The sequence below is a fragment of the Vombatus ursinus genome, unplaced genomic scaffold, assembly GCF_900497805.2.
Source record: "Vombatus ursinus unplaced genomic scaffold, bare-nosed wombat genome assembly UNPS02014816.1, whole genome shotgun sequence".
NCBI classification, from domain to species: Eukaryota; Metazoa; Chordata; class Mammalia; order Diprotodontia; family Vombatidae; genus Vombatus; species Vombatus ursinus.
Genome location: NW_020954594.1, coordinates 11,979,070 through 11,988,230, shown reverse-complemented (window position 1 = coordinate 11,988,230; position 9,161 = coordinate 11,979,070). Strand labels below are relative to the sequence as shown.

The 9,161-nt window shown below is 39.3% G+C and overlaps 1 pseudogene; it reads right to left on the bottom strand.

The window, feature by feature from the left end:
- Window positions 1–6,208: 6,208 nt before the first annotated feature.
- Window positions 6,209–7,464, bottom strand: LOC114023054 (annotated as a pseudogene).
- Window positions 7,465–9,161: the final 1,697 nt, after the last annotated feature.

The following is a 9,161-nucleotide window of genomic DNA, read 5'->3' as shown; positions in this document are numbered from 1 at the left end:
TCAGAGAAGTAGGACCAATGAGTATAAATTAAGAAGTCAATAAATATATGAACTTTATGAATAATTTGGAGTCTCCCAAAGATGAAATATACTGTCTTGTGAGCTTGCAAATATTATGAAAAATATTCAAGCAGACCCTCAATAAATGTCTGTAGACAAGGGATGTTGTGGGGGGGATTCCTTCAAGGGATAGCAAGTTGGACTGGATGGTATTTAAAATCCTTCCTAATTCTAAGACTCTAAGTTTAGAAAACCTTTTAGTATCACCAAGGATGGAGAGCATTGCAAAAATACTACTTTATAAAATATTATTATGGAGGAAGGAAAATTCTCTGTAAATGTAGTAATGTCTATCTCTAGCAGTAAATGTTGGTAGAGTTAATTCCAAAGTCTCAACAATATAACCAGATGGTATTTTTTCTAGACAAGTCAAATTTATAATGTATTTTTATATTTTGCAATACAATATGAAGCCTAATAATATGATCTGAAATCCTGCAAATACTAGACAAATCTGCAAGTATAACATTTTTCTCTCTTTGCAAGCATCCTGTGAATTCATAAATATTTACATATTGCAAGTTATAATTATGTAGCACTAGGGAAAGAGGGAAAAATGTAACTGTATATTTATATCTTACAAATATATAAAAGAACATTCATAAATTACAAATGTACATTGTTCTGAGAATGATACCTACTGTGTTTTTGTATCTTTACCCCAATTCATAAGACAGTTTCCTCCATCCCCCATCACTTGGAGAAAAAATTATACTTGTATGTTTGAATGACTATTGATTGCTTATTATAGTTTCTATTAATAGTCCTAAATGATTATGTATGAGCACATCATTGTAGGTATTTGATAACGTAGAAGGAAAAGTTTGTATTGCTATGGGATAATCCTCTTTAAGAAACTGACAAGCACAATTATAGAAAATGCTGCAAAGTATGTATTTTCTCTAAAACAATTGCCTAAAATAGTACAGTTAAATGCTATCTTGTTATTGCTTTTTGTATTAGTTGGCTTGGTACAGCAATTTATACATCATAGATTAATCTTAACATTAATAAATGTCAGCTAAATAAAAATAGTTTTGAAATTTAGAAATCTTTTGTGCATATGTTATTTCTGAAATACCAAGGAGCTTTGAAAAATGAAAACAAAGCAGCATTTTCTCCTTTTAGGTTTTATGGTATGTTGTAACACAAATTACCAGATTTCCCCCCTCCCATGTTGCCTGCATTATTTTCACAAGGCTTTTTATTCCATTGCTATTTTCAATCATTCTTGCTTTTTTAATTACTCCCTGAATACTTGTTTTTATGTATTTTGTGTAGATACTTTTATAAGTTACGGTGACTTCTATGTCTTAGACAGTCTAATCCCTGAGGTTGGCAGCACTTATGTAGCAATGACCTACAGTCATCTGATCAAATTTTGGGTTACTTACTGGCTATAATCAAATATATTCTTGTCTCTTATTTGAACAAATCATACAGAAATTGAATACATTTTTTTATGAACACTAGCAATATGTTCTCTTCTCTGATAATTTTGACATTAAAATTCCATCTTAATAATCCCATCCTTCAGGCTTTGCAGACTCTTAAGGTATTAAAGCAAAAATTATCCTAAGCAGTTAGATTATAATGTATTTAAAGATTAGACATTTCATGTTGAATATTAACTGCTCCACTTCCCAGGAAAAGAAAACTATGCTGAATTTTTCCTCCATAATTTATACATATTTGATAGGCTGGCTATGAAGGTTCAAACCCCATATGAAAAAAAAATACTTTAAAATATACTTATGATGCTACAGTCAACTTTAAAGGCTATATATAAATGTGTAATAAATTATTTTCTGCTCAAAATATTAGCATATTTTGATACATTAGAAATATACAAAATGAATATTTAATTTATTTCACAATAATATACTGATAAAGTGATAAATATCTTTGAAAATAGAAAACTCATTAATCATTTATAAAATGTTTAAAGTTAAATTTTTTATATTTTTTTAAAATCCATTATTGGCTTTGTAGAATACATTTATAAAATAAATGTTTTACTATAAATAATTAAATAAATTAGATAATTAGATAAATAAAAATAGATGATTGGAAGCCAACTTTGTACTAGCAGATCAGTATGTGAATGATTTTATTTACTCTTTGGATTGGGTGATCCATTGGGTTATAAGTTAGTACATTCTCCTATATATATAAATAAGAGGGAAGGTGGAAGGGAGGGAGGGAGAGAGAGAGAAAGAGAGAGGGAGAGAGAGAGAGAGAGAGAGAAGATAATGTGTATGTGTATGTATATATATACATACATGTGTGTATGTATACATGAGTGTATAAAAATAGATATAGAGATATACAGTTCCTAAATACCTGCAGAAAAGGAAATTATATAACCAATCCCTCATGATATTCTTTAAGTCCATTTCTGTTTCTTCTATATTCATGTACCCCATCTTCTGTAACAGCACTTTACAAAAATGTATACTAAATCAGTGTTACAGAATATTTTGTTTCAAAGATTTGAAATCTGATCTAGCTCCCTACCCCCCCCCCCCACAACTTCCTTCTTCCCAGGACTTAATCACAGAAAAGGGTCAAATAATGAAGAATTAAAGTAACTGTAAAGATGCAGCTGCATCAAGAAATCCCTTTGCCATGATGCCCAGATGAATTTTTCAGTCATTCCAGGGGAATTTAAGTGTGGAAAAGGAATGCAGCCCCTGATGAGAGGAGCTTCCAGTGAAAGACAGCACTTCTAGTGAAACACTCATGTTTAGATTTCTTCTTCTAGACCTAATGGAGCTAGGACAGGAAGAGCTTCAGCAGAGGCAAGTGCCACAAGGAGCAGGGCTAGCTCTCTATGAATGAGATTGTTAGGGCTATTCAGACAAACTGCTTGTGGCTGAAACAAACACCTCAGTGGACTACACACCCTTTTCTGTAGTTCTTATATTCTGTAGTTCTTCAATTCTGTAGTTCTTATATTCCTTTGGACTTCTTCATGGAAGAAGTCTTTTCTTCTTACTACAGGGGATGTCTATTCATATTCCTTTAAAAATGATTTGGACAGCTATCCAATTACATTGGATAGAGTGCTGGGTCTCAAGTCAGGAGGACCTTGAATTCAAGTATGGTCTCAGACACTCACTAGCTGGATGACCCTGGGCAAGTCACTTAATCCTCTGTCTCAGTTTTCTCATCTGTAAAATGAGCTGGAGAAAGACATGTCAAGCCAAACAAGTATCTTTGCCAAGAAAACCTTAAATGAGGCCATGAAGTCAGACATGACTGAAAAGGCCTGAACAACAACAAAATGATTACTTGCTTTATAAATAATTATTATCATTGGGAAATTCCGGGTATACTTATTGAGTGCAATTGGGAAGAGGTAATTAATGGGGAAACATTTTCAGAAATGAGGGTGAGGAGAGGAGAATAATCTAACACTGTGATATTTTGTTTGAGGGAAGCATTACTTCTGCTTGGTGAAGGGGGCTCAGAGCTAAAAATGGTAGAGAAAATTACAGATCCTTTAACACAACTTCCCAGGGAAGAGAAGAAATAGTATGTTGGGAAAGCTATCTAGGCAATGAGTCAGGAGTAGGGTGAGTGGTTAAACAACCCTTTTCACTACCCACACCTCATCAGACTGCACTCCTTGGAACTTTTCCATCACGTCCTAAGAGATCTCATCATCCTGGAAGATCTTGTGAGTCCTAGTACTCACACCTTATCCTTATACTCTGCCCACAGGGCCCCTCTAACTGGAAGGTAGAGAGCTCCATGCAAAACCTAATCCCTTCCTTACTTTCCTACTCCTTTTTATAGCTGCCTTTTGTGTTACCTTTCCCTTTTAGATTGTAAATTCCTTGAGGGCAGTGACTGTTTCTTCTTTCATAATTATGTTCCCAGGGCTTAACACAATATCTGGCTCCTAGTAGGTGCTTAATATGTATTATTGATTATTAATACATATACACAACTGCCAATTAGAGCTGTCCATAAGTAACAGGTGATGAATTCCCCTCTTCTAGAGATCTTCAAGTAGAATAGATAATCACTAATCAGGTATATTAGAGTGGGTAAAAGTTGGACAAGGTCATTGCCAAGGTACCTTCTAATATTAATTTTTGTATTCTGTACCTAAAATAAACAAAAAAAAAACCTCTCTGTACAGAAGAAAAAAAGTAATGGTGGGAGAGGTCAACAAACAAATGGACAGCTATTTAATGATTATAGTTGGTATATGCCAATATAATAAAAAATGAAAATATTTGCTAAATTAATTTACTGACAGTGCTATATAAATTGTGAGGGATTCTTTTTAGAACTAAACAAAATAAGAACATTTAGCTATTTGGAAATTTTATTTATAAATAAGACAAAGAAACAAAGACAGTCTAGTCTCAAATCCAGTACAGATTGATGTGCTACAAGTGGAGCTGTGAAGGATCTTGTGGGGTTTTTTATCTGAAATTTTTATCTGAAATTATGCCATGAAAGTGAAGAAACTGCTCAGTTTTTTAAAGCAAACAATAAAACTCATGGGGTTATATTCCCCCCCCCCCCCCCCCCAAAAAAGCCAGTGACACAAACAAAAGGAACTGGAAACAAAGTGAGTGCTCATTTATTAGGAAGGCTCTTATAACCTCTTATAAGAATGTTATAGAATACTGTGCAGTAAAAATTGTGAACATGAGGAATTCAGAGTTTCATAGGAAGATCTGAAGGAATTGATGGAAAGTGAAATAACTAAGGAATAATATACTATACATGATGAGTAAAATAATGTAAATATAAGGATCACTAAAGGAAAATGAACTCATAAAAGGAAAAACCAATGAATAGCCCACAGAAGGTTAAATACCCCTCCTCCCTCACACCAGAGTAGTAAGAGACTACTAGGATTGAATTGTGTATCCATTATCAGGCATGTTGGGCCATTTTGCTCCTTTTTTTTTTTTTTACTGGTCCCAAGAAGGGTTCAATGTGGAATTATTGGTCAGAAATTTCTCTAAGATAAAAAGTATACATAAAACATATTTTAAAGAAGCCATAAATGGGCAGCTCTGGCAGATACTAATATGAATTGGGTTACTGAGACTCCAGAGCAACTTTCAAAAGCACTTAAGTACCTCTGGAAAACAGATCCAGGATCCAGCTGGCTTACAGTGTCTCTGCTACACTGAGATATTTCAGAAAGAATGGATGAGTGCAAGGTGAATGAGCTCAAGATCAGCATCAGGCATCAGTATGAGCCACTTCTCCAAGGCAGGAGTTAGTTTCTGCTAGAGGTCAGGGGGTATCCTTTCATTTCAGAAGGTACTATCCTGATCCATTTCTCTAAAGATTTTCAATGACCTGATCTCCTCCCTGAAAGAGTAGACATTAAACTTGTTTTGTTTTGTTTTTTATAATAAGAGTTGGTGACCTTTTAAAGTAGGATGTAAGATTTTGACACAATTTCTGCCATTATGCCAGGGAATTTGGGGAGCTAGTATATAGGTACAGTAACTCAAGGGCTGGAACGCTGGTAATCTGAACACAATGACGTAGGGAATTTGACCATGTTTGTTGGCCCTGAGGGTGGCAATAATCCTCAAAATGTGGAAGAATTACGTGGTTGCAACTGTCCTGTATCATTGAAAATGGGCATCTGTGTGACTCCAATATTGGTGACTCCAAGCTACAGGTTGATAAATATCTAAAGTGCTTTTTTTATTTGATATTTACCTTTATAACTTACTATCCTATTCAAATTTCACTGATTGGACACTATCCTTGCTTTGATGGTATTTTAACTGATTATTTCATCTTTCCATTTACTCAAGAAAATGAAAGAAATGATTATTAATAACCAACGATTTGGGGAGATCCAGATCCCCTTCCCCACTTTTTTTTGTTTTAGTCCTTTATTTTTGTGGTGTTTTTCCTGTAAAATGTTCAGTTTTTTCCATAACTTGTAAACATGATTTGCACCAAGGGGGGTGACAGAGGGTCTGGTGGGGAGAAGGGAGGAAGAGGCCAAGGGGAATGGATGGAGCAGGGGCTACAATGCCGGCCTCCTCCGGGGGCCACCAGGGAGGTGGGGCAGGGAGCACCCAGCTCCACCTCGGGGAAGGAGACAGGCCCCACCCTGAGGATCCTCCCCCACAGTCCTTCCCACCTAGGTCTCCTAGAGCCTAGAGCCCATTCCAGGAATGGGAAAAGGGGGCAGGAGGGTCAGTCTTCCGGTATTCTGAAGTCCCTCTCCGAAAACCTGAGGCTCCCTGCCAGGCCTAGGGTCCCCCCCTCTCTTAGCTTTCAGGAGCCTCAGGTGCCCTTCCTCCTGCCCGCCAGTGGAGGGGCGGCGGATGGCTGGTGTGGTGGGCTCAGCCTTCTTTCCATGATTGAGGAGAGCACCCATGGCCGTTGTTGGGGGCAGGGGGGCCGCTTCTTCTCCAGGGTTGCCCCCACGATCCAGTTACTGTCCATGGAGTCTTCAAAGAGGAGGTAGGCCTTGGGGAGGTCCCGTTGGTGGCCGAAGGAGACAATGGTGTCCTGCATTCGGGCGCTGGCTTCGAATACTCCCCGACTTGAAGCTGGTCACTGGCTTTGTGGTAATTCGTGGCATGGGCCCAGCCTGGTCCGTGGTCAAGGTCAGTCGGGCGCTGCTAGAGACATGGCGGTGCCTGCCTCACCGGCCTCGGTGATAAACCAGCCCCCGCCCATGGCCAGACACGGAGTTATCCTCTGGAGGTAGGGAGCCACTAGGATCCCCAAGCTCGCCAATACATAGGGGGTCCCTGGGGTCACCACAACCTAGAAGTCGAAGCCCCAGTACTCTCCGTCCACAAACTGACCGCTGGGTCTGTAGCGCCATCTTGGACCAGAGGCCCGAAGCCAAATGCTGGATCACCAGGGCCTTGAGGCTCCCGCAGCTGTCCGCGTCTCCCCCCAGCACCGGGAAGGCCTCTGTGGGACTGAGCTGACTGGTCTCTACGCACGTGACCCCAAAGGTGGCTGGAATCTCCAGTCTTGCTGAGGCCACGGTGGGACTGACCTGGAAGTGGTTACGGAGGCCCGTGGTTACGGAGGCCCTTGTTCACCGTGAGCTTCATGCTCTCCATCTGCACCAGGAACAGCTCCTTGCACTTGCAGTGGCACTCCTCGAATGTGCCCGGGTTGAGCAGACAGCAGTAGGCCTCGTCACCCCGGGACTCCTCAGGCATTCAGGCCGCCCATGGGGGGCAGGGTGAAGCCCGGTGGTGAGAGCATCGGCGCAGCCACGAGGCCCGGACCGGGATGGGGTGGGGCGGCCCACACGTTGCCCCTAGATCACCTGCAGGAAATTGGGGCAAGAGGTCAGCGATGATCACCGCCGCCGCCGTCCACGTGATCGCCCCTCCCCCGCGTTTCGGCCCTCCGCAGGCCACGTGACCCCGACTTCATGTGACTCCACGTGAGCGCTACTCACTCTACAGACTCCTGCTCCCCTACCCCCCCCACCCCTTTTTTTTGAGTCCTCATTTCCAGACCTCAATCTCAGGAAGTTGAGCTAATTTGCTTTATCCAGACACCACCCAAGTGGGGCAAATATATATAAAAAGTGGGCTAAAACTAATTGGCATTGTAGAAGCTATATGGCAAGCATGGAATTTGGAGTTGGAAAGGATCTTACAGGTCATTTACTTCATCTCGTAACTGAAAAGGATCCCTACTGTGATATATCTGATCAGGGATCATCTAGCCTATTGTTGAAGACCTCCAAAAAAAATGGAACCCAACACTTCCTAAGCTAACACATTTCATTTTTAGATAACTTTAATTATTAGGAATATTTTCCTGACATCAAACCTAAATCTACAACTGTAACTTGCCCCATTGTCGCTGTTCTTGGTCTCTAAGTCTAAATGAGACTAGCTCTTTTTTGCTATAATACCTCTTAAAGTACTTGCAGTTATTCTATCACTTCTGAGTCTTCTCTAAGCTAAGCATCTCCATTTTTTTCAACAACTCTTCTTATGTCATGGATCAAGGTCCTTCAGTATCCTGGTTGCCATCCACTGGATGCTCTCCAGCTTATCCATGTCCTTTCTATTTGGTACAATACCTTAACCTGAGCATGACACCACGGATATCATTCTGTGAGGGCAACATACAAGATTGTCACTTACTCATTATTGAAAATATGCTTCTCAATTTAACCAAATATTTCTTCAGCTTTGTGCCTCCAATATCACATGGCTGAATCTTATTGAACCTCCAGTCCCCTAGACTGTGGTGTCAAATTCAAATAGAAATGGTGGTCACTAAACTATACATAAGGTTTGCTGTGGATCACATGTTGATTTAGAAAACTATACATGCTTTTTTTTTTAAATAATCCATCAACACATTAAAAACCTACATGAGCTTAATTTTATTCTGGTTTTGATTGCACTCAGGAGTACTGAGGACCACATTTAGTTTGCAGCCATGTGTTTGATACCTTTGCCCTAGAACATCTTTATACAAGGTAATATCTAATAATGCTTCCTAATCCCACACTTATAAAGAAGATTTTTTTTTTTAGGCAATTGGGGTTAAGTGACTTGCCCAGGGTCACACAGCTAGGAAGTGTCAAGTGTTTGGTCTGAGGTCAGATTTGAACTCAGGTCCTCCTGACTTCAGGCGGGTTCTCTATCCACTGTGCCACCTACCTGCCCCAAAGATGATTTTTTTTTAAACTCAAGTGTTAGTCTTTTGATTTATACTTGTTGAATTTCATTTTACTAAATTAAATCCAATATTCTAACTTGTCAAGTTTTTTTTTGTTGGTTTGTTTTTTTTTGTTTGTTTGTTTTATCTTAATTCTGTCATCCAGTGGGCTAGATATCTAGTCTAGCTTTGGGTCATCTGCAAAATTAATGATCATGCCATCAATGGTTTTATGCAAGCCATTACCAATAGTATTAAATAACCCAGGTTCAAAGAAAGGTCCTTGGTTCACTACACTGGAAACCTGCAGACCATAACATTTAAAAAAAAATGAATGAAATTGTATTGATATCTTTTGTTTTGTACATCACCAGAATTTCATCCACACCCATGGACCTCCTCCCTATGCAAACATTTTGGATCTTTTCATTTCTATTCTTTGGGGTCTG